This window comes from Lemur catta, chromosome 1, assembly GCF_020740605.2.
Source record: "Lemur catta isolate mLemCat1 chromosome 1, mLemCat1.pri, whole genome shotgun sequence".
NCBI lineage: Eukaryota > Metazoa > Chordata > Mammalia > Primates > Lemuridae > Lemur > Lemur catta.
Window position 1 is genome coordinate 200999145 of NC_059128.1, and position 25843 is coordinate 201024987.

The following is a 25843-nucleotide window of genomic DNA, read 5'->3' on the forward strand; positions in this document are numbered from 1 at the left end:
AAGTAAGTAAATATAAAATAATATAGCAATAGGAGCCTATTATTGTTTCTACTGACAATATTTACCAGTTTTCAGGAGTTCATCTCTAGTATGGTAGGTGATTGGTACAAAATATTAGGGAGTTAGGGGCCAGGGTTCTAGTCTAAGTTCTGTCCCCAGCTAGTTTTGTATACATGTCTTGCCTGGCCTTCAGTTTTTTTTTTGCTGAAAAATGAGGAGATAGCTTGAGATCATTTTTAGGGCTTTCTACAGCTCAAAAATATTATGATTACATAATTTTTTACATAGTACATTCAAAGAAATAAATGAGGTAGCTTTGTGGGTATGAGGTTTGTTAAAGCAAAAATTTAAGATCCTGTTTTTCCTCTCTCTACACACAGGAACACATGTATATATATATATACACACATAGATGTCAGCATGCACATATGATGTAACTAAAAATTGATTCAATTGTTTTTATGTTTGGTTTATTAAAAATCTATATAGTCATATTTGGTGTATAGATAGTAAAATATATATCCTTATGTTTGTGTGTTTGTGTTTGTATGGGGGAATAGATAACTTTTTTTCCCCTGAGCCAAAAACATGCCGTTGTATGGGAAGTGAGTCTGATGAATTCTTTGACCTCTGTGATCTGGCAGTGTGTCTCTCTTTTTTTTTTTTACCAAAATTTAATTCATTGCACAATTTTTTTTTCAGTTAAAAAGTAAACAGTATTCCTGAAATCAGGGTTTTCTGTTTTGCACTGTGCCTGGGATGTTGATGTCAGACAAAATTGTAAATTAATTGTTTTGACATTTTCATCTGAGCCGTTCAGGTAAGAAAGGTGATTTATCTTGCATAGAACCCTAGTATTTTGAGCTCAGCATAACTTTTCCCTAACTACTTGTTTATAAATGTGGTTTCAGTTTAAAAAAGTTAAGTTTTAATCATAATGAAAATTTATGCTCTCATTATTAATTACCAAAGTATGATTTGGTAGGAATATATTAAAGATATTTTAATTTTTAGATATTCTATCATGAAAGACTTCAGAAGTGCTAAGAATCCTTTAAAAACAGATAATCAAAATTCTACAATTTTAAACTTACTTTCATTGTATGTAATATCACATTTTTTTTTTTTATATCATGGGTGGCTTTTTGCTTTTTTACAATCTTGGTGTGTAAAATTACTCATGAACTTCTTCAGTTTTAGGACTTTATTATATCTGTCCAGCCTTTTGGTAAATGTATGCGTAGGCTGTGTTTTCTTACTCCTGTGCATCAAGTACAATTATTATTGATGATGAAATAACCTCAAATAATGTACCCCTATATGTATTCTGGGTCTCTTTATCTTTTTATACTTAGAAATTGGAGAAAGATCATTGATAAAAATACTTTTAAGCAAATTGTACTATCTCTGTAAATTGTGTGTGTATATTTTCATTTCAGTTTAATACACTACTTATTAATTTGACAACTTGGTATCTGGTTCTAAGAAGCACTTGAATCTTTGTCAGTACCTAGTGGGGACCATTCAGGTTTTTTGAACCAAACCTTAAACATATTCCCCGCTAGGCTTCAAAATGCTCAAACCAAAGTAAACACCTTCTGGGGCACTGTAACACTTTTTTGAAATTCTGATCATAGAAGTCAGTTTGAAATTTTTGATCATATTCAGGTGATAAAAGCCTCTTTTATCTGATCTTCTCTGGATGAAGAGATGTGACAAAGAGATGAAGATTGAGACAAACTTAAAAAACCTTGTGGTCTTGGACCTTTTCCTTAAATTTAATTATGTTAGAGTCCCAGAAAACTTTAAAAACAAGAACCAGGTATTTTCAAGCAAATGGCTACTAATTATGCAGTAAGCCAACTCTCGTGTTTATATGTTTGAAAATTTCTCAAGGCTTTACTGGCTCTTGTTTAGTGAGATAAGACAGTATGTGAATGGTATTACTTAGGGAGACTCTGTTTACAGAGGTACATGATTCTGAGGATAAGCCCATTTTTACTATGGCATACCTTGAATTTACCCCCCGCCTGCTTGATTTCCGATAAATGTTATTTCCATATGTGCACATAAGTGTTGATTAACTAGTTCCAATTTAATGGTGAGTAGATGTGGTGTTTGCTTTTTCATTCTTGTGATACTTCACTTAAGAAGAATGGTTTCCAGTTCCATCCAGGATAATAGAGGAGGTATTAGTTCACTGATTTTTTTTATGGCTGAGTAGTACTCCATGGTACACACACCACATTTTATTAATCCATTTATATATTGACGGGCACTTGAGATGTTTCCACATTTTTGCAATTGTGAATTGTGCTGTGGTAAACATTCGAGTGCAGGTGTCTTTTTTATAGAATGTCTTTTTTTCCTTTGGGTAGATACTCAGTAGTGAAATTGCTGGATCAAATGGTAGTTCTACTTTTAGCTCTTTGAGGTATCTTTTTACTCCTTTCCGTAGAGGTTGTACTAGTTTGCAGTCTCACCAGCAATGTATGAGTTTTCCTGTCTCTCTGCATCCATGCCAACATTTGTTGTTTTAGGACTTTTTGATAAAAGCCTTTCTCACTGCAGTTAAGTGATATCTCATTGTGGTTTTGAAATTTCCCTGATGATTAGAGATGTTGAGCCTCTTTTCATATGTTTGTTAGCCATTAGTCTATCTTCTTTTGAAAAGTTTCTGTTTATGTCTTTTGCCCACTTTTTATTGGGGTTTTTGATTTTTTTTCTTGCTGATTTGCTTGAGTTCTTTATAGATTCTAGTTATCAGCCCTTTATTGCATGTGTAGCATTCAGATATTTTCTCCCATTCTGTAGGTTGTCTGTTTGCTCTCATGATAGTTTCCTTGGCTGTGCAGAAACTTTTTAATTTGATTAGGTCCTATTTATTTATTTTTGTTGTTGCTGTGATTGCCTTTGGGGTCTTCTTCATAAATTCTTTGGCTAGGCCAATGTCTGTAAGAGTTTATCCAACATTTTTCTCTAGAATTCTTATGGTTTCATGCCTTAGGTTTAAGTCTGTTATCCACCATGAGTTGATTTTTGTGAGTGGTAAGAGGTGTGGATCCTGTTTCAGACTTCTACATTTGGCTATCCACTTTTTCTAGCACCATTTATTGAATAGGTATTGTTTTCCCTGGTTTGTTTTTGTCTGCTTTGTCAAAGATCAGATGGCAATGTGAGGATGGTTTTATATCTGGGTTCTCTGTTCTGTTCCATTGGTCTATGTCTGTGTTCTTGTATCGATACCATGCTGTTTTAATTCCTATAGCCTTGTAGTATAGCTCGAAGTCTGGTAAATTGATGCCTCCAAATTTGTTCTTTTTGCTAAAGTTGCTTTGGCTATAGAGGGTCTTCTCTGGTTCCATACAAAGTGTAGAATTATTTTTTCTAGATCTGTGAAAAATAATGTTGGTATTTTGATAGGGATTGAATTGACTCTGTAGACCACTTTGGGTAGTATAGACATTTTAACAATGTTGATTTTGCCCATTCATGAGCATGTTTTTCCATCTGCTTATGTCCTCTGCTGTTTCCTTCCTCAGTGTTTCATAGTTCTCCCTGTAGAGGTCTTTCACCTCCGTAGTTAAATATGTTCCTAGGTTTCAAGAACCTTTGTTTTGTAAGGTTAGATATTCATATCCTTGAAGAATGGGACCAGGTGATATCATGTGGTCTTATCTATCTCTATAATCTTTGTGTATGTGCTGGAATTTGAAAGGGACAAAACCTGAAAGGGAAAATGGGGGAGCAAATACAAAGAGGAGCTTTGTTAAAGGCTCTAAGTACCCACACATTATTGTATCTTCTTGTGGAACCTAGAGTTGGAGGAAAATAACATTTCAACATTATCTAAAGCACTATTAATGACATTTAGTTTTATAGGTGTAATGTCTACAACAACTACATTAAGAATACTTTCTTATTTTGTTTAACCAATATTACATGAGGATAATTATTATATTACTAGTGTCTGAGAAATGATCTGGGATTTTAGTCTCATGTATTATTATATGAACAGTATAAATGTATTGTCAAAGTACAGTTTACATATATCTTATTTTTAATGGCTTATAAGATATTTTGAGCTTCATTTATTTGAAAATTTATGATTTGTATTTATATGAAATAGCTACTTTCTGTCTGGATTTCAGCTATACAAGCAATGAATTAAAGACTGGAAGATTGGAGATACTGTTGAAATTTTGTTCTATCATAGTAGTCACTTCTACAATAGTCTTTTCCAATTCTTTTTAGGTTATCTGAACAAAGCAAAGAATTACTGCCTTTCTTTTTCAGTTTTTACTCTATCTGAATGTTCCTTATAATGTTATTGTAGTGATATTTAAACATTAGTTCCAGGTCATTGTCATCTTTATTACATGTCTTATCAATTTTCCAAGGTTAAAGCAGAAATATATAAGCATATAGTTTTTTTTTCCATTTGCTAGAAGAATGTTGAGTTTAGTGCTTAGGAAGGGCAAGACAGAGAGTGAGCATATTCATCTCCTCAAGTAGATTTTGAACAGCCTATCAGTTGAAAAGGATATAATGTTTTTCCCAAAATTCTTCATTTCATTGCGAATGAAAACATAAAGTAAAAAATGAATTTATTTTAATGATTATTAAATCTTGGACATTTTCAAGGTATAAAAAAACCTGAAATTGTATATATACAAGGTTGCTTTCTTTTTACTTTTACCAAGGATAATATGGTATGCTGACATATGCCTCTAACCTCTGTAGCAACCTCAGTTTGGTGATATTACTGTGAATTCTGGTAGTACTGAGGGTTTAATTTATTGCTAATATTAGAGACAATGACATTAGTGAGAGTCAAGTTACTTATCACCACCAGTTCTTCCCTTGAATGGAGAAAGTTGCTCTTCATTTTAATTTTTTAATTTTTTATTTTTCCCCTCCCTGCAGGAGAAAATTGCTCTTGATTTCATTGCTGCTAGGTTTATATCTGTAGAAAAGCAGCTGTTCTTTTATTTGCTCAATATCAAATGTAAATTTTTCATATAATTGTTATCAAGAATTCAATTTTAAAGGAAGCTGAAAACTACATAATAGAAGCTTGCTATGTTTGTATTATAATCTAGACTTTGTCTTAGTATGTATCCAGTTTGAACTCCTCTAAAGCATTTTTATGATGAAAACGCCCATCGCGTTGTGTTCAGGACAAAATAGTTAAAAGTCCTGTAAATTTATGTTTGATTAAAAAGGTCTGTAACTCTGATTATTTAAAGACATTACTTCACATGCCTTCTTTTTGGTTAACATATTTTTTGGAGGTAGTGAAAAAGAAACCTTTACTCATTTTCACAACATATATTTTGACTACAGTGCTCATCCTTCACTTTAATATAAAGACAAAACTAGTATTGAAACCAATAATACATTGTTTATTAAAGCAGTGCTAAGGACATTGGAGATATTAAGGAAGACAGACAGACACCTGTCAGTTTGATGTCTACATTTTAGTAGCTTGCTTTTAAGCTGTTGTAAACCATGCTAGGATGTCTTCTTTGTCTTTGTCTTGCACCACATCTCTTCCTCAACCCATAATAGTTCACTATGTAAGAATTATTGTGAGACTAAGGTAGCATGTGGGAGACTTCATTTTCTTACATACATGAGTGTCTACATATATAGTGTGTAGTTAGTAGGAGTTTTCCAAGTTTGGGTTTAGATCTCGGTTTTCCACCTCAGTATTGTATTTCTCTGTGTTTCTTGACAACTTGGTTCACCTATATTTTCCCCTCTCTAAAATGGGAATGATTTTTCCTACCTCTGAAGCTTGTTTTGTATGTTAAAGCACCTACTATATCAACTGGCATCTAATACTTAACAAATGTTATTGTCCTTTTCTTTTCCCTTCCCTTTTTACAATTTTCTCATTCTCCACAGTCTTCAGGAAGGGAACCTGGTAAGATCAGATATAGGCTAGGAAGAAACCATTTTCATTCTCTGTTCTTTGCCAAGCCACAAGAAAGGGCTTACTGATCAGTAAGTTAGGATTGTAAAGTTTTTGTCCAGGTGTGTAAGGGAATTTCCTTGTTGGTGGAAGACTGGGGAGATTTTACAAGTTACCATTCATCAACATTTGTCTGATATTCAATCATCTAAGAATGTCACTGCTCTGTTTAATAATCTCTGGTGGCTGCTTCACTGCCTTTTGGGTGAATGAATGTGGCCAATGAATGAGGCCAGTTGTAATCTGGCCTCTATTAAAGACTCTAGCCTCATCTTCTGTCCTCCATCCTAAACATAATCTTTAATCTAATTCCCCCATCCTCACACCAAATATAATCCTTTTTATTCTCCCATCTTTGCACACATGTGATCCCTTTATCTGGAATGCCTTTTTCTGTTCTCTAAATGACAAATACCTATATATCCAGCCAGATCCAGTGAAAATATTTTGGTTTCTGTAAATGCTCCTTGCCCCCAGAGCCAGTCATACTCCCTTCACTGTGGTTCTATTGATATCTTGCCTTGTATATATGGTTGCCTCTACTAGCACAGTTTTTATTACATCTTCATTTTCCCCCTCACGTTCCATTTGCTACATGGCCAGAGACAGTATCTTTTAATCTTTGCCTCTTTACGCATCTAGCTTTAATTACAGTGCCCAGAGTGTGCTTATTAAATGAATTTATCTTTATGATAAAACATAAATATCCTATAATATTCCATAACACAGCAGCCCAAACTAAAGCTACTCCCTAATCTCCACTTCCCACTTTGTGAAAATGTACTTCCCTAATAGATTATAAACTCATAAGTATACTCAATTTAGCCTTGCCAGTCATACAGAGGTTCCCAGGCTAACGTCAGCTAAGATTGGTGGCTGAAGATACAACTTTATCTTATCATTTCATTGTTGTTGCTGCTTAAGCAGAGTTGGTGTACTTTTAGAGGAAGATCGATTAATAGGTAGAAAGTGGGGATTTCCTTTACCTGAAATTGTCTGACAGTGCCAGGAGTTGCCCAGGTTTGCTCATTTGTAAGCTTACAAAGGAGGATAACACATACGGGGTGTGTGTGTGTGTGTGTGTGTGTGTGTGTGTGTGTGTGTGTGTGTGTGTGTGTGTGTGTCAGGGGCAGGGGCTGGAGAGCATGGAGGCAGTATAGGAGTAAGGAAGACAAGGAATCCCAAGGGTCATATGAAGGGAAGTCTGTTTCTAGATAGTCCCCAGAGACTTGAAGTAAGAAGGTAAGGGGAACTTTGTGAGTAAAGAAGCAAGAACCTGAGAGTATGAATGCTGTTCAAATGTTGTATTAAGCAGGTGGAGCTAAACAGAAAGGAATCAATAAGGGTCAATAGCAGAATTGGATTTGAACTTAATTACAAATGGGCCACATACAGGTCTCAGAAATGCCATCTACTGGGTCCATGCTTACTTCTTGAGACACTTAATGGCACCAAGATACACTGAAATCAGCTGGTGGTGTTGTTCCCCGAAATAAATACTGAGATAAGTGGTCTGGAATATGGTCTGTGGACGGGTCCTGGAAATCAGGGATTTTTCTAGTGATCATAAATAACTAGATACTATTTTGGCCTGTAATTCAATTCAGTTAAGTTCTGTTATATTTAGAAACATGGAGTAGCTACCTTTTGCTGGACAAAACAAAAAAGGTGGACCCTGATTTGATCCTTACAGAGCTTATGGTATAATTGGGGGAGTGAGAAAAGAAACAATTATGAAAAGGGAAGAAAGGGGATAATAAGGTAAGATTTTTTTTTTTAAATTCACAAACTTTTTTTAATTTATAAAGAAGAGAAATTTATTTATTACAGTTCTGGAGGCTGGGAAGTCCAAGATCATGCACCAGCAGATTCCATGTCAGGTGCCGGCCTCCCTGCTATGTCCTCACATGGGAGAAGGGCAACTCACAAAACTGTGTTCTTATCTGTGACTTTGATTTCTGTTTTATTTTGTGGACAAGCATGATGATGGTTTGATGCTGATGTTGTTACATACCAGTAACTTATGTATTTAGGATTTGCTTTTTCAAAAATTTATCATGCCTTCTCCAATTTGCAGCTCTTTTATTTCTTCTATTGATATTGAACACATGAATATGAAAAATGAGATTGGTAAACTTGAAAAAAAGTGTAATATTTTTATAACATCAGCTTTTTGTTTAGCAGCTTTATTTTGTGTGCTCTTCATTAAAAACCATGTCACGTCTTTCTTGGAAATATATAGCTAACTAATGAAATAAATTAAAACTAATAACTACAAGTGTTGGTTTACAGAAATCAGCACCATTTTTACATTTGACTAATTGCATTAATCTTTAGAGGACATGATTCTTATATTCTTAGAGATATAGGTTACTTTAAGAGATCATTTAGTTCATGCTTTTTCATTTAGAAAGAAGTATTACATGACCTGCTCAGACTCAAATGAGGCCAAGCTGGGACTAAAAATTGGTATTTTGGCTCATAGTCTAGTCTCTGCCACTATCTAAATTCTATGCATTGGTTAATTTTTTTAATTTTTAAAAATCCTTGTTATAAGTAATGGTCTTTCCATGTTTACATGTACTTTTAATGCACTTTTATTCATTATTTCACATTAATTTGATAGAGATACTGAACTACTCAGGATTGCTTTTTAATTTAGTTAATATTTTCTACAAGCCTTTGTTATGTTTCTTGGGGCTACAAAGATGGTCAGAGTAGCAAGCCAGCATTCTTCCAAGGTAGAGAAGAGCCTTAGAGAATGGGGAAGAGGGTAGGGGAAGGTGGGTTGGAGGGAAGGAACGGTTCAGTGGAGTGGTTCCCAAGTTCTTTAGGAAATTTTCCCTTGTCTTTGACAAAATGAGAAAATAAGGATTATGCAGTGAGCTTTTCCATTCTCCTTTATTCTGTGATTCTATCTGTTCTACTCTTTTTAAGTGACGTTATTGACAAAAATAAAAGCTGCTAATCCTTTCATATATTTCTTTTATTGTTTTGTTTTTAACTTTATGGGCCCATGAAGTCTAATGATGTAGAAGATGCTCATCCAGAATCTGTAGTTCTGTTTAGAGAGAAAAGGCCCACATGAGGCCTTACAACAGAAGACTGAATGATATGAGGGACTAGCTCTCTGGGATGAGAGAGATGCTAACAGAACAGTATGTGTTAACATGGAGGAGATGTCAGGTTAGAGAATAGTGGGGAAGAGGGGAAAATGAAAGGAAGGTTAACTATTTATTTCTTGGTTTTCTCAGTGTCAGTGAGGTTTGCATGTGAAAAACATGCAGTGGACAGTGACTTGAAAGAATGCTTATTTGGATTTCCGGGAGTGTGGACTGGGTTCATTCAGTAATCTTAGCTCAATGATAGAATTTCTGAGTGCTTCACCCTCAAAATGTGGATTACAAATGCTAATTTTTAAACCACTTTAGATTCCTTAAATGAAGTGTACCATCGTAAGCTTCAGAGATAGTTTCTTCAGTTGGATGCATTCTTGAAATGTGTTTCAACTGAAGCTTTACAAAGTAGTATTTGAGGTCCCAATGACAGACAGCAATCTTGCCTTTTGTTCATGTTTTCAAAACCACCTGCATGTTATCTTGTATGTATTCTGTAATTATGAGGTGATGTGAAAAAATTATTTAATTTTTTTTTAAATTTGTTTTTAACATGTTAATGGATACTGGCAACATTATGAAGATTAAAATGAAACCTATTTTATAGGTGATTTGATTTTATAGGAACATAAATGCATGTTGCTAATGCAAAATAAAAACTAAACCAAACCAAAAACATTCTTCTTTTCCTCAATAAAACCCATAAATAATTCTTAACAAATAAGAGGATTATGATAGAGTATGTTAAGAGTCATGGTATTTGGAATCAAAATATAGATTAGAGCATACTAAGAACTATTTTTTATTTTTTTCTCATCATATCATATAAATTAAAGCCTTAAATGTGTTTTCTTCTTGGATCAGGGAAAGAATTCAAAGATGAATTTTATATTTGGTTAGCTTTTCTGTTCGTGTATAAAAACAGTATGGGAAAAACGGAAGCATTTAGCATTTATTTCTATTTGAATAAATTTGGATAGAAAGAACCAAATGATATAGATCATGTATTTAAGACTCATTTATTTATCATTTTCTGATAGAAAAGTACAATTATTTAAAAATAGAATATCACTCTGATTTATTACATTAATTTCAAATTGACTTTCAGAGAATTTTATTGAAAAAGGAACATTTTATGTTTATATACATTTTTTCTAATCAAAATAATACAGAGTTATTGTAAAACATTCAGAAAACCTGAAAGCTTATAAAGAAATGGCAAAACAAACAAAAGACTTACAGTTTACTACCTAGAGATGCCCTGTTAAATCCTGGCATTTTTTTCTTCTGGTCTTTTTTTTTTATTATTTCTTACATTTTAGAGATCATACCAGAAAATGTAATAGTTTGCTTTTTCACCACAACTTATAGAGAACATTTTAAATATCATTTTAAACTTTGTAAATGTAATTTTGATGACTACATACTCATCATCTGGCTGGGCCATAATTAACTCTTTCTCTGTTGTTGGATATTTAAATAGTTTTCACAAATATTAAATCTTTAAATTAATGCAAGTTTTTTTGAACTTTTCCTCTTCAATTGAGTAAGCTTATTTAAAAGACTTTTCTTAAGATTAGATTTTTCTATAATCTTATCCCCCCAGTTATATGCTAGCTCATTCCTGGAATGTTTCCTTCCCTATTCTTTATAATCTGGAAAAAGCCTTGTACTCTACTACTAGTATGTCAGGTTCAGCTTACTTGTAATGGATGTATTGCCATTGTACAATGGAAATCTATATATGGCTCCTTTCATCCAGTTACCATGAGCCTCAATAGGAGGTCCTTATGCTTCTTGAGAGCCATAAATGTGCTTAGAGATAATATATGTGAACATCTATATGGAATGTTGAGAATGAAATAGTACTTATTCATTGTACAGTTAAATTTTTTTTCTAGTATCAAGCATTTTACCTGAGTTGTATGCAAACTGAAGCATTTTATGCCAATATTAATACTGATGGATATATAAATTAAGTATTGATTTTTTATGTATAATTTATTTTTTATTCATCTCAAGAGTACAATAAGAGTTTCTCAGTATTATAAACATTCTATTGGCTATATGGGTCATATCTGAGTTTAATAATTATATCCTTTTGAAAAAAATTTATCAGTTTGTAGGAAAAGAAGGATAGTGTTGTAGACAGCACTACTGAACAAAATGCTTGGTCTTTATCCCCCTTGCAGGCTATGTGGGGTTTTCCTTGGTTTAAGATCTTTTTATTCACATTGGAAAAATATTACAACTTTGGGCAAAAGTAGATCGCTCTTGAAAATAATATATACATTTTTTGGAAACTTTCCTTTTCTCAATATTCCTTTTCCCAAACTTTATAGTAATTTATTTTGAAACTAAATATGAAATAAAATTTAATTGAATGTTGAAATTATTTTTGGAAACAGTCACAAAATATGATTATTAACCAAGGTCTCCACTTAAAAGATGCTTTTTGATAGCATTGAAGTTTCTATGCTACAGTTCCCTTATATACTTTAAAGAACTTCTAAGACAATACTCTTTCTGTCTCTTTCTCTCCCCACCCTGTTGTGTGTGTGTGTGTGTGTGTGTGTACATGTGCATGTGTGTGAGTTTATTGTTCTTTGAATATCTATGTGTGAAAATTACTTTAAAACATAAATAGCTTTTTTGTCATCTATATACTATTAATTTCATATCTTATTAAAATAATTTGAGGTGAAAATAATTATGTGTTCTTATGGTTATCTTCTAATGAGATTATTTTAGGAATTTGTCATATAATAAGATGTGATTTCTTCTTTCTCAGGTTTTCATTTGCAAAAATATTTCTCCTTTTTAATAGTCTATTCACTTAATATCATTGTTTTATATAGAAGGCATGGGAAAATTATTATTAATAGTTTGCTTATAGAAGAATCTGGTTATTGTTTTTAAATATTTTGTTCTTAAATATTTCTTCTTAAATGTTATTCTTTATTTCCATAAAGGAATATTTATTATCAGAGCATTTGTCCTTGGTTGTTACAAAATCCTTCAACACAAAAATGGCATTAATGAATAATTGAATAAAATGATGCAACCACCATCTTTCCAAATGGAAATCAAGTCAGTGTACATAATCATTAGTTTTTACGAATCTGCTGAAAGCAGAAGCAAAGTTTCTTCTCTCTGTGATTTTTCAAATTGATTTAATAATAGAGCTACTTTCAAAACATTTAATAAATGCTTATTGAGAATACTATGGATTTTTAAAAAGAAATTTTTAGGAACAAAAATATGGAAGTACTATGAAAACCAATGAAAAATTGCTGCAATGAAATGGAAAAATCTTCAGTATTGTAGGTATCTCTCTATAAAGTGGCTGATGCTCTGAGAAATAGAGATTTGGATTCAAAATTAACAAGAATGAATTTAGATAATTAAATCAATGCTGGTAGAGAAGTATCAAGATATGCATCTTTGAGTTAGAGATAATAGCTCTAGCAACATTCTCTTGAAGTAGAAGTAGGAAAATGTGAATGGACCTTTGAGAACAAGTATTAGCGCACGATGAAGTTAGCTAATATATGCCAATTCATATTATAGAGTTAGAATAGAGAAAGGTATTAGAAAATTAAAGTTTTGTTTTTTAATTGATCGTAAAATAGAGGTGCTAGTGGACTTCAGATTATAAAAATGATAATTCAGTAATCCCGCTGCTTTATTGTCAGTATTCTGTTATACTACAAAGCCACTTGTGAGCAGTCTGTATATCTCTGGGCTTTAATTTGTCATGGGAACATGCAGAGTTTAAAAGTAAAAGTAATTGCCCAGCCTCCAATAACTTGTGTGTAGTGAATCACCTTCTTTAGAAGAATGCTACATAGAACAAACCATTGTACAGAGTAGACGGTTAATAAAATACAGTTTTATTACTGGATCTGCAGGGAGGGATTTGCAGATTTTGTGAGATACTGCAGGGAGTCAGACAAAATCTGCCTTATATCACATTATCTCCTATGGGGAAGAACCAGCAGGATTGCTTATGGTTCTCAACTATCTCTGCTCACTATGGTTTTGTCCTACTATGTAGAAAGGCTTCTGCTTGCTGGAAACAGTAACAGTGTTGGAACACAGAAGGAAAAGGATAAAAAAATAATGAAAAATAATCATCTGTGAGAAGGACCTTTATAGTCAAGCTTGACAAGAAGACTGGGAGTCAAGTTGAAGAGTAAGGTTAGATAAACTGATATGAGTTTGCTTACATTCTTTAAGAAATGACTATCAAATTGGAAGGGGGAAAAGCCATTAGGTTGAGTGAAGAATACCTGATTTGTAGGCATATCTGAAATTCTTTTTGTGAGAATACTAACTACATTTAATACTATAATGATTATCTTCTTCCTGTTTTGTATTCAGATTTTAAAATTTTCTTTTTCTCAAGCACCTGTTTAAAAAGAATTGATTGAAGAATGTAAAATAAAGTAAGAAATAAATTTAATCACTGGAGGTTAGAGATATTTGAAAATTAGGACATTGATCTATCAGTGGGGAAAATAAGGAATTCAAGAAAACCACCTCATAGTTTTGAACTACATTTCTTTGTTTTAACCTTTATTATTTGTTTATATAAGCCTTATTGTCTTTAGTTTGGAGGCTGATTCTACACACTAATACTCAAGTCCTCTTAAAATGTTTTATATTTAAAGAAACAATGTATATGAGTCTGGTGTATTCTAACCTTATTCCAATCTTATTCTAACCTGTATCTGTAAAAATTTTTTAGCTTACAGAGTAATAATTTTTGTAGTAAAAATCTTTAAGTTTAACTCTGAAATGATCATTTAAAAGTTAGTTGCTAGATTCATTCTTTGTGTAATTTTACCCTAGTTTCTTATAATTTCTGGCACACAGTAACTTTTTAGGGATGAAGGGGAAGGGGTCTTATCAGTAAGCCATTTACATTGACAAATAAAATAGAAGTTATTTTTCATTCACATAGGAGTGGTAGGTTTAGTCCGGAGGTAGGGTAATTTGTAAGCTTCAAACAATTTTTTAAAATGAGTAAAATTATTACACTTATATTTTCACTTGGCAGAATTTGTCTAATCCAACAGCTAGTTATTCTAGAATTTTAATGCATTAAAGTTAGTTGAAACAAATAAAATGTTTGATTTTGATAATATTTTAAGTGAATGTTAAGGTAGATTAATATATAGGATATATAGAAATTTTTTTTTTTTTTTTTTCCCCCAGACAGATTCTTGCTCTGTCTTCCTGGCTAGAGTGCAGTGGCATCATCATAGCTTACTGAACTTCAAACTCCTAGGCTCAGGTAATCCTCCTGCTCAGCCTTCCTAGTAACTGCGACTACAATTTTTTAATTTTATTCATTTTCTTTGAGACAAAGTCTTGCTCTGTTGCCCAGGCTAGAGTGCAGTGGCGTCAACATAGCTCACTGCAGCCTCAAACTCCTGGGTTCGAATGCCTGGGCTGAAGCGATCCTCCTGCCTCAGCCTCCCAAGTAGCTGGTACTACAGGCACTTGCCACCACGCCTGGCTAATTTTTCCATTTTTGATAGAGACAGGCTCTCCTTGCTCAGTGTGCTCTCAAACTTCTGATCTCAAGTGATTCTCCCACTTCAGCCTCCCAGAGTGTTGGGATTACAGGCATGAGCAACCAAGCTGGGCCTCTTTTTATGGGATTAAATATTTGTCATTTTAAAGTAGATAATAGCATGCTAGGATATTCTATTATGATTCAGTCTTCAGGTGAAAATATTAATTGAAATATAATATCAAACTTTAGGCCATACTTTCCTTCCTGTAACAATTAGAATAAACTCATTTAGTATAGAAAGGAAGGGGTTAGTGGCCATGCTGTTATTTTTAATCATTTCACCATCTTTACTGAGCAGATGGTTTATATATAAAGGCCTAAGAAACTTTGGTATCTTACTTCAGGAGTAATGCTTTAATGACTAAGAGTAGTTTAGTTGGTAGTTTTAAAGTATCTGTAATGTAATTTGTAATGTAAAATATAATATATTTGAAAATATTTTTTAATTTTGAAACTCATTTTTATGTACAATGAAAACTTTCTTGAATGATCCTTGTATTAAAGAGATTGGATATATATGTATGATTGTTTGTGTATATGTGTTTGTATGTGTGTTTAAAATAACTGTTCAAGTAATTGATATTGATAAAAAGTAATTTTGATACAATTGAACTGAAAAAGTTGTATAAGGATATATTGGCACAATTAATGAAATTTGGTAGTGATCTTCTCCCAAACAGGGAATGTTTTTATTCACGTTTGTATCCTTGAGTCCAGCACAGTGTCTGTCTAGTACAGAGTACGTATTCAATACTGTTTACTGAATGAATTTTAACGTCTTTTCCTATAAAGTCATATCTACCTCTGTTTAATTCAAGCTGAAATACCAAATTTGTTATATAGGCCAGCAGTCTCCAACCTTTTTGGCACCAGGGACCATTTTCATGGAAGAGAATTTTTCCACGAACTGGGGCGGGGAAGGATGATTCCGGTATGATTCAAGTGCATTACATTTATTGTGCACTTTATTTCTATTATTATTAAATTGTAATAGATAATTAAATAATTACACAACTCACCATAGGTTGGGGACCCCTAATATAAACTACTGAAAGGTTAAGTGAATTTAAATGTTGCTTTTATTCTTACTTCAAGTTTTTACCTTTTCTTTAAATCGCCATTACCTAGTCTTTAGTGTGTTTATATGCCTGTGTGTTTGTGTATGTCTGTTGTGTTTGCAGAAACAAAGTTGCTGTACTAAAGAGACCCAACATTTACATTGGCTTAAATGAGATAGAAGCTTATTTTTCTTCATACAAAAGTGGTAGGGTAGTTTAGGCTGTCAAAGTAGTTAGCTTCACAGGGTTCCTGGGTCTCAAGATTTTACTGCTTTGCAGTCTCCTATGATGATGTCCTTGTCTGCAGAGTTACATTTGGGTCACTGTCATATCTGTCTGCATCCTAATTTGAGAAAACGGGGAAAGAGCAGAAGTAAAGGTAAATAATTTTCCTTTAAGCAAGTAGTCAGAAATTTTCACATTCTGTTGGTTAGAACTTTGTCACAGGACTACATGTGGCTGCAAGAGAAGCCAGATATGCAGTCTGTATATGAGTGGCCACTTGTTCAGCTAAAACTGTGTTACTATTAAGTGAGGGAAAAATGGATTTTAGGTGACCGCTAGTAGTTGCCACAATGCATTTAACTTATATCATGCTGTTTGGTAGTCTTGTCTCATTTGTACTATGAGACAATTAAGGAAAGTATCAAGGGACAAATGGAATATTCCTGTTTTTCTGGAATGTGCCTGCTGTGAGCTAGCAGCATGGTGGGTTAACCCTAATTAGCAGGACTCCCAAAGAGAAAATTGAATTTTAGGAAATGGTAGTTGTGCTTAAGGCCCAGGTGATCCCTCCCCATTTGAGAACTTTTCTTTTGTTACCAACTTTAACAAAATTTGGGGTATTTATTGGGTTTGAGGTATTTATTAAGAGAGATTAGGTTTCATATAGGACATCTGTGTACTATCTTTAAACACATGTACTTGTTTATATTAATGTTACTGCTATGACTTGCTTCATTTTTTTATAACACTTTGGTGAAATTGTAACTCCCAATGATACTTTTAGAATATTGTCTAATGTCTGCACTCTCTTAGGTTAATGAATGCAGGACCTATTAGAACACTTTTTCTTTATGGTTGATATAGTCTATCTTGGAATGAGAGACTTTCAGATTGAAACAATGTGGAACTCTGTATTGTTAAAGCTAAGGGACTTCAAGGACTCATATATTGCTAGTGGGAATGTAATATATAAGTTATTTGGAGAGCAATTTGTTGATATTTACGAAAATTACCAATACATATACCCTTCAACACAACATTTCTATTTCTAAAGGTACTGTCACATGTGAGACATGATGGATTTATAGCATTATTTTTACAACATTCTTTGTAATAGCAAAGATTAGAAACAACCGGAATAATGATTGATTAGGGATTGGTTAACTAAACAATTGTACTCCCTAAAATGAAGTACTATATGGCTATATAAAATGATGATGAAATTATTTAAATGCTGAAATGAAAACTGAGATTTATTCTTATGTGAAAGAAGCAAACTGCAGAACAGTATGTATAATAAGATGCCTTCTTGTAAAAAGAAGGTAATAAAATAATACACATTTATATATACTTATATGCAAATATAAGTTACAAATAAATATGGTGGAACCAAAATATTTTTATTTGGGAATTACACTCTAAACTCTCTTTTAGGAATCTTAATTCTATCTTTATGAAATTATGTATGCTTTGATGTAATAAAGGGGATTTTTCTTCAGTAAGGCAAAAAATCATAGAGTTTTTATTTTAGAAAAATACAGTATTAGTTGGCTGGTTCAACTCTCTCTGATGCAGAGGTTCTCTTCTACAGTATCCCTACTAATTGGTTACCCCTCATATGTCTGAACACTTCTATTGACAGGGTCTTGACTAACTGCCCAAGGTAGCCAGTTCTATTCACTTAAATACGGTAAGAAAGACCAAAGATGATTTGTCTAGGGTAGGAAAGAGATCTAGGAATAGGATGTTATGAGAGGTACTAAATTGAAATTCACATTGCCACTTTGAAATGAGGGGTCAGATTGTCATTAGGAATGTTGGTGTGAAGAGATTTCATCTTTCCTACTTGAGGCAGTACATTCCATTGCTAAATAATGTTAGAGTTCATCTTAACATGAGACTAAAATCTACTCAGATTTACCACATTGGATCTTAACTCTATTCTGTGACCATTATTTAAACAAAAGTCTTTCAGTTATTTGAAAAGAGATATCAGGTTAAAGGTTCTTTATTCCTTTGATTATCCTTAATATGACATAATTTCGAGACTTTGTCATACTGCTTCTCCTCTTGACATTCTTCATTGGAAATGTGGCATGCAGGAGTGAACACCAGTCTCCAGATAGGGTTTGAATGTATAAAAGATAGTAAAGCTCTCACCTGCTTTCTTGTAAATGGTGTGTGTGTGTGTTTGTGTGAGTGTTTGTGTTTTAATTTTAAGATTATATTAGTGCTTTTGGTACCTGTAGCACATTGGTGTCTTGTTTTGAATTTGAGGTCCATTAGAGTACCTAGACATTTTTCATATTAAAGGAGCTAAGGAGATTTCACCCTAAAGTATGACTCCTCAGTATAAAGAATGTTTCGAATTAAAGGCCATTTGAGATCCAAAAGCACTCGAAGGGCCTTTCCCTCTATCTGCATAAACTGTACTGACCTGATCAAAAGATTAAAGGGGGCAATTGACTTCTCTTACTCTCCCTGTTATCTCAATATATTGTAGGAAAGAAGATCAAGAATGTGGAACAGATCCAGCCCAGGCCCAAATTATTTTAAACACAATACCTGTCCCTTGGGATAATTTCATTTGAAAAGAGAATCATTTACAAATCAGTCTGTCTCCCCCATCTGTCCTCCCTATCACCATTTGTCACCCCTAAATAGGACTACCTGTACTCCACATTTCCCTTCCCCTCCAAAAAGACGGGTATACAATTATCTAAACTTCACTGGGATATTGAGTAATCAGTTTGTGATTCTCCCTGTGCACATGGTAAATAAACCTTTCTTTTATTAATCTGCCTTAATTGTGAGTTGATCTTTCAGGAAACTTTCGGGGAAATGGCAAGTTTCCCCTTAACCCTACAACATGAACTGCTGTTCATTTTTAACACAAACTGCTATTAATTATTGTCTCTACAGTTACCATCTCTGTAGTACTTTTTAGTTTTTTTACATAAAATATTCTTAAATTTCTCATTCATCATAGAAAAATAAAAAATTTTAGAAAAGGAAAAAAAAAATTCCAAATCATACTCAGTTACAGCCTTTATTAATACTTGTTGTATATCCTTGCAGGAATTCTTTAGAGCAAATGTTTTCAAACTTTAGAATGCTACCCATTATTGGACTGTGAAGTCAATTTAGTGAGTTACAACTAGCATTAAAAAAAATAGAATAGTATAAAATGGAAAATATTATATAGCATTACACACAGAAGGGTAAATATTGTTATATGACAATATTTTAATGAAATACTTTTATATATACATGTGTATAGTGGACCATGTTATATAGTGCACTTATTAAAATGAATCACAGTGGGGCCAGGCTCAGTGGCTCACGCCTGTAATCCTAGCACTCTGGGAGGCCGAGGCAGGAGGCTCCCTTGAGCTCAGGAGGTGGAGACCAGCCTGAGTAAGAGCAAGACCTCGCCTCTACTAAAAACAGAAAAAATTAGCTGGGTGTGGTGGCACACACCTGTAGTCCCAGCTACTCGGGAGGCTGATGCAGGGGGTTCTCTTGAGCCTAGGAGTTTGAGGTTGCTGTGAGCTAGGCTGATGCCACGGCACTCCAGCCTGGGCAACAGAGTAAGACTCTGTCTCCTAAATAAATAAATAAATAAAATAAAAATAAAAAACAATAAAATGAAGCACAGTGAAAAAAGTTTTATTAGTGGATGGACTTTTCCTCTTTTTCTTTTTATCTCTCTTTACTCTTTTACTTTCTCCTTCCTTTCCTTTCTCTCTTTTTGTTTACAAACATAGAATCCTATTTTGCATGCCATTTAAAATGATTATTTAACCATGTTGTGAATATCTTTCTATGTCAAGCATTTGTCTCTAGAGACTTTCAAATGAAGAGTATTTCACTGTTAGGATGCCCTGTCATTTATTGATTCTGTAATTTGTTTTAATGTTTTCTTTTTGTTGGACATTTTGGTTGTTTCTAATTTGGGCTATTATAAATAAATCAATCAATCAGCTGACTGCGTTCACATATCCTTAGTTTTTTTTTTTTTTTTTTTTATGAACAATTCCTAGAAACAGGATTAATGGATTAAAGGACAGGTGTATTTAAAAATCTTTTTGTAAAAAGTTTCCAAGTGCCTCCAGCAGTGCTCCTATCTGCAGTGTCTACTAATTTGATGGTTTAAAAATGGTAGATTATTGCTTTTCATTTACATTTCAAAGTTTATTTGTAATTATAACTTAAAGTTAAGACCTTACATTTGTTTCTTTCATATTTCAACATGTAAATATAAGCTTTTTGTTAAATCCTTCTGGGTCCTTTTAAATTATCCTCTAAAAAATAAGTTATAACTCCAAGATTTATGCTGTTTGTAAATTTATTATTTGTAAACCTACTATGTCTTCATTCAGTTCATTGATAACAATGCTGTAAACAGTTTTAGTCCAAATAAGAATCCTGAGGCATGAAACATTTATTTCACATTGATAAAGATCTGTCAGGTTTTAGTCTGAAATGCTGGTTCTTAGTGTGCTCATGGATGGAAGAAAGATCAGATGCACCAAAGTAAGGCAAGCATGAGGTGAAGTTTATTGAGGGGGAGCAAAATAGGATTACAGAGCAAGAGCAAGACATAGGTTTACACAGCATGATACATGCACCACAGATGACGACCGGACCCCTTGTTGCAGTAGAGAGCTTGGTTATGGTCTGGGTCTTGTTTTATGGTGTCTGGATGGGGACCTCCCCGTGATTCAGATGTCACCATAGAACCACCTTGATTGGACAGTTGGGGAGCTGCATGACCTGAGTCTTACTGTGCATGTGGGTTCTAGGTCACTTTCTGGACTTTATGGTACCCGTGCTGCTTGGCCCATGGGCTAGAGTCCTCTGCATTCTTTTGCAGCTGGTGCGCCAAATTCTGATTGGCAGATTCGTATGGCATTCCCTCCTTCCCCAGGGATGGAGAATTAGGGTGGAGCAGGACCAAGATGGGGGCAACAGGACCCACTTTTGTCCCTGGGAGATGCAGAATCCCTCACTGTCTACCTAACAGATCTACTCATTAGTCTTGGGCAAATGTTCAGCCAATTTTGAAACTACCTCATTGAAAGATCATTTAGCCTTTGTTTTTAGTCTTTTCCACAAGAATTCCAAGTTTTTAGACTATCAAAACTTTTTTCTATTAATAGATACCTTATATGAGGCAATACACATAGTGGTTGTAAGAATAAGCGCTCTGCAAGTAGAGAGTTCTGGGGTTGAATCGTAGCCCCTACAGTTAAGTAGCTCCATGACCTTGGGCAAGTTGCTGTAGTCTTTGTATGCCTCAATTTCCTCATCTTTAAAATGGCGATAGTAATATTTTTTCTCATTAGCATTATATGAGGATTAAATGAGATAATATTTAATTGGCATAAAGTAAGCACTCAATGAATGTTGGCCATTACTGTTAATAACTTTGCTGTGTCCACATTTCCCAGGTTAGTAATTCTAATAAAAAATAAAAGAAAATTAAAATATGGCATTACCTCTTAATGAACTCATGATAGCTCTTGGTGATCAGTGTTTCCTTTTTATAAAATTTCACAAATCATCTATTAAATATTTTTAATAGGATATATCATAAAGGTTCTTCTGGGGATTGCCTGGCTGTCTCCATTTTCTATAGTTCCTATTTTATGCTGTATTTGAGAATAAGGATTTCTTTTTTCGGTCTCAACCTCTGTCACAGTCAGTGATCATATCTATCTGTACTTCATGAGAAAATTCTGGGTCAGAATTGTCTGGGAGTGAGGAGTTGAAATCATTTGTGTAAGACAGTCAGGTACTCTTACCGTCTCCATTTATCTTAGCCTTCAGTTAGCTCTTTACTCTGTTTACTAAACTTTTTCCAGTTTGAATATCATTCTCCTTCATAAAACTAAATAGGATTTGAATAGTTCCATTTTCTCAATTATTTGTTTCCATTCATTCAGCAAGTATTTATTGAATAGCTAAGTCCACACACTGTTCTGGGTACTTGTGAAATCAAGGCCCTGGAAACATGACTTGTCTTCAGACAGTGTACCAGTATCAGTTTGAGTGTATGTGTGTGGGGGAGTGTATGCAGGTAGGTGAGTGTGTGCACAGGGAATTGGTGAATGTCAGCAAAAGAAGGAGAGATCACAAAGTTCCCTTTATAATATTTCTCTTTGTTTTGAAATATCAAGATCACTTTGTTTCTTTGTTTCACTATATTTACTGTTTCATTAAACCTGAGGACAAAATTATTGTTCTCAAATTTGTTTCCTGATAATTACTGTTACTTTAATTATATTCTTTGTTGTCATTTTCTTTCACCATCTGGGATTTTAATTTCCCACTCAAATTTGAGGATTAATTTACTTTGTTAGTATCTTCTATGATATTCTCAGTGTGTAACACTAGAGCTAAGTTGCATCTTACAGTGGAATGAATCCCAAGCCTTGATCAGAGCCAGATGTTACTCTTTATAAAGTAAGCTTTTCCTTTTCCATATTTGTGTTTATTTTCCAATATCAATACTTCGATGGGTAGGAGATACGAAAATATCACCTAGATTTCATTGTCCTGTAATTTTCTTTCTTTCTTTCTTTTTTTTTTTTTTTTGAGACAGAGGCTCATTGTGTTGCCCGGGCTAGAGTGAGTGCCGTGGCATCAGCCTAGCTCACAGCAACCTCAAACTCCTGGGCTCAAGCAATCCTTCCGCCTCAGCCTCCCGAGTAGCTGGGACTACAGGCATGCGCCACCATGGCTGGCTAATTTTTTCTATAAATTTTTAGTTGTCCAGCTAATTTCCTTCTATTTTCAGTAGAGATAGGGTCTTGCTCTTGCTCAGGCGGGTCTCGAACTCCTAAGCTCAAACGATCCACCGGCCCCGGCCTCCCAGAGTGCTAGGATTACAGGCATGAGCCACCACGCCCAGCCTGTCCTGTAACTTTCTATCTAGGACTTTATTGATTACTTCTGATAGAATCACTTGTGGATGTGGTATAGTGGAAAGGACACAGAGTTTGGAATAAGAGAATCTTCTGTTTAAACCCTTATACCTCTTCCAGTTAGCAGTGTGATTTTCCCTGTTTCTTAAAAAACTTCAAAATTTCCGTATTTGCAAAGTGGGGCTAATGATACTTATCTCAGTGAATGTTAGTTATCTCTTTTTTACCCTCCATTCCTTCCTGCCTGCCACCGTGGATCAATAGACCTGGTTAGTGGTTGAGGATTGTTAAATTTTGAAAGGCTCTCTGACAATCTTAGATGATCTGCTACAAGAAAATAACACTTTCTGCTTAACTTAGTCAATGCTACAGAGGATCATTGATCTCCATACTCACTTTTCAGAATGTCAGGAGCCACCATCAGATGTTTTTTCCTCCTCTGGGTAATAATAGCGGTCATCTAACCTTAACGATTTCTTTCCTGTGAACTCTCCTTATTTTGCTATGTTAATGGAATTTTGTTTCAAAGTTGGAAGACTTGGATCTTTTTCCTTTCATGATTGCTTTGTTTCCTTGCCAATCAGTTCTTATTGAATAGACATGTAATATGCATAGTCATATTTAAGAGCCTTATAGATTAAATTCGTAGTTAAGAGATTGCTGTACCTGTTGAGAATGTTATAAAAGTTGACAGAACTATTTTTTGAGAGAAAGAAGAGAAGGAAGAGGAGTGATATGGTAATAACGTTAACCTTGGACTAAGAAAGATAAAATATGCCCATTTGTTTTGGAATTCACTAATTAGATGTTATTTGAAATGAAGAAAGTTTTCCTGACAAATTCATATTTTGAGGCCAATATAAAATAACATCTCATCCTTTCACAACTCAACTTAATTGAAATTACATATGGTCTCTAAATAATGCCTTAATATATTTGTAGTGAAAATTTCCTCAGGCCTTTGATTCAAAAATTTTAGTTAACAAAGTTGAAATTTATATTCTTTTAAAAACACTGAATATAGTCATGAGGTTTTAGACTTTAAAATTTAGGATCACAAGTTTCCCTTTATAAATGAAACATTCCCAAGTCATGTTAGAATTTTTGACTGAAGAATTAGTATGTGGTAGTTTATGAGGAATGAGACAGTGTGTTTTGCTAGAGTGATTTTTGTCATTACTAAAAGTATGAACCAACCTAACCTAAACTATAAGGGAAGTTACTGAAAATCAATGATACTTACATAGTAATTGGTATGAATAGAGAGTTGATGAAATCTGTGCTTTTATATTTTTATGTTTCTTGTAAAATTCTCCTTTCATCTCACTAACTTTTTTCATTACTTGGAAGAGTCATCTACCTTCTTCTATTTAAACCATCTCTCTCCTCATGGGACTCTCTATTAGTTTTTCCGTAATTCTGTTCATTTTAGCAAATGCCTTTTGAGTCTTTGTGCCAGGCACTAGGCTAAGCATGTGGGATACAAAAATGAGACAGGTAGCTTTGCTTTCAAGGGTCTTCTAATGTAATAGGGAAGAACTACATAGACATTTTCAATGTTATATTTATTTTTTAATTTTTATTCATTTATATTTTTGAGACAAAGTCTCACTCCGTTGCCCCAGCTAGAGTGCTGTGGTGTCAGCCTAGCTTACAGCAACCTCAAACTCCTGGGCTCAAGCAATCCTTCTGCCTCAGCCTTCCAAGTAGCTAGGACTACAGGCATGTGCCACCATTCCCGGCTAATTTTTTCTATATATTTTTAGTTGTCCAGCTAATTTCTTTATATTATTTTTAGTAGAGATGGGGTCTCGCTGTTGCTCAGGCTGGTCTTGAACTCCTGAGCTCAAACAGTCCACCCGCCTCGGCCTCCCAGACTGCGATTACAGGCGTGAGCCACCATGCCCGGCCTCAATGTTATATTTAAATCTTAGAGCAGGTGAAGCAATTGAGAATTTTGTTATTAGAAAATATTTATTAAGTGCCTAGCAGTTTATTCCAATGTATTGGATGCAGCACAAGTTTGTTAACATAGGCAAAGTCCCTATCTCTTGGTCATTCTCAATCTGATGTAGACATTGCCCTCAATAGACATCAGTAAGACCTGATTATATATAAGAATATGAAGATATTATGAAGGAAAAAAATTTGTTAGGAGAGAGATAATATTTAATAAATGATGCTTGGAATTTTTGTTAGGGATTAGGAAATCATTTAGAATCTCACCTAACAGCTTATAGCAAAATAAATTTCACCTGGATAATAGTAAAATAAAAAAAAAATTAAGCCACTAATAAATTAGAAAGAGTAAAATTTCATATTACCAAATATCTGGAAGGGAATTTTAAAGTCTAAAAGCAAGGGAAAAGTCATTAAGGAAAAGATGGACTGACTTGATTAAATAAAAAAAATTTTCTTTACATAAAATAATTGTAAGTGAAAAAAAACTATTTGCAGGAAATAAAGTGGACAATACTGATGTTGCAGCCTACATAAAATGCATTTTGGGAAAAAATATTACATTATTGAATGAATAAGATATATAAGGGATGGCCATAAAAATAAGGAGTCTAATAATTGTGAAATTAGTTTCTTTTAGTTTCATAGGAATGTATTTTTGAGGACTAAAGTTAGAACACAGTAATTTATTTTTGAAAGGATTGACTAAATTTCCAATTAATGATACAAGCTGTTGCACTTGTAAGAATCATATACTCTGAAATTCCAACATAAATTAAGCACTCATTTATTCTTCAGACATTATTTCAATATTTAATATGTATCAGATGCTATAATAACTGTTAAAATAATAAATATAAATAATGAAAGAACTCTTAAGAAATTCACATCTTAGTGACAGAACACCTCTTCCCCCTCTTTCTTCTTCTCTTCCTTTGGTAAGTCTAGTCTAGCAATCTATCCACCCATCTATCCATCCAAAAAACATTTAATGA

The 25843-nt window shown here is 33.7% G+C and overlaps 1 long non-coding RNA gene across 2 annotated transcripts in view; it reads left to right on the top strand.

Annotated features, from left to right (window-relative positions):
- Nucleotides 1-25843, top strand: part of LOC123630273 — a 127298-nt gene that overhangs the window by 2150 nt on the left and 99305 nt on the right. Inside the window, exon 1 of one of the 2 annotated variants that reach the window (XR_006732629.1) lies at nt 14369-14392. The exons of the other annotated variant lie outside the window; for it this stretch is intronic. This is a non-coding gene — a long non-coding RNA (uncharacterized LOC123630273). Of the gene's footprint in view, nt 1-14368; nt 14393-25843 lie in introns of those variants that run through there. 2 annotated transcript variants of the gene reach the window in all.